Here is a 1,530-nt window from a genome sequence, read left to right as displayed (position 1 = left end):
CAATTATCATTATTGTTATTACTATTACTATTATCATTATCATCAACGTTATCATTGTTATTGTTATTATCATTATTACTATTATCAATATTATCAACATGATTATCAACATTTCTATTGTTATTATTATTATTGTTATCATTATTATTATTATTATTATAAATATTACTATTGTTATTATTACTCATTATTATTATTATTATTATTATCATTCTTCTTATTATTATTATTATTATTATCACTATTATCATTACTATTATTATTATCATTATTATAATTACCATTATCATTAATAATAATAATAATAATAATAATAATAATAATAATAATAATTATAATAATAATAATGATAATAATAATAATATTATCATTATTATTATTACCATTATTACTAATTATTGTTATTATTATTACCATTATTATTGATTACTATTATTATTATTATTATTATTATTATTATTATTATCATTATTATTATTGTAATTATTATAATTAATATTATCATTATTATTATCATTATCATTATTATTATTATTATTATTATTATCATTATTATTATTATTAGGGTGAGAAGGTGAGATTATTATTATTTTTATTATTGATGATAATAATAATAATAATAATAATAATAATAATAATAATAATAATGATGATGATGATGATGATAATGATGATGATGATAATAATAATAACAATAATAATAATAATAATGATAATAATAATACATATATACACCAGAGGCTTTTTCCCCCTTACAAGGGAGGTAGCCAAAAAACAAAGGCATAAAAACCAATCCCACCCATTCCATCCCTAATACACTCCACTCCCCTCCACCCTCTACCCTCCCTCTTATCTTGACACCTCCTGGATGACGGGTCATCCCTGCATCTTGTCCATTGCCCTGGGTCAGAAGCAGTGACTCAAGACACAGCACATCCACAGCAAGGCCGCTTCATTAAATCGGCGACCACCCCCCCTCTCCGTCCCCTCATGCAGAAAAGGAGACGGGGAGAAATCCCTTCGGGCTGCGTCAAATTTTTCTCATACATACTACCTCACTCCCTATCCCCCCATCCATTCCACCTCATGCATCACAGCATCATCCATATATGTGGTGATTGGTTTGACGACACCACCATCACCACTAGTTGATACTAGACAGTGATAGTAGTCGATACTAGTTTTCGTCATCGCATTGCGCGCTGGGCATGACGCATCGCACGCTGGGCCCTTCTCCAGTAAAAACATTCTCGAGTCATATGCTGTCTTGCTGAAATTGCATTTCTGTAATGAACACGTGATAAGGTGTTTACGGAAAGGCATGTGTTCCCATTGGTCAGTCTATAGTATACAGAGAGTAATTAGCCAATCATAATTAGTTGTAGGAGGAGTCTATATCATTCACAGGTTTCCTCCTCGCCAGCAAGAGTGTAAATTTCAGTCTTCTATGATACTCTTGAGAAGTTACCATAGAGTCAAGATCAGTCCTATCTGGAAATTCAAGTTATTCAGTTTAACGTTAAATATTCT

This window comes from Oratosquilla oratoria, chromosome 8 (assembly GCF_046742065.1).
Source record: "Oratosquilla oratoria isolate Oo_2021 chromosome 8, ASM4674206v1, whole genome shotgun sequence".
NCBI classification, from domain to species: domain Eukaryota; kingdom Metazoa; phylum Arthropoda; class Malacostraca; order Stomatopoda; family Squillidae; genus Oratosquilla; species Oratosquilla oratoria.
Note: the sequence above shows the minus strand (reverse complement) of the source record.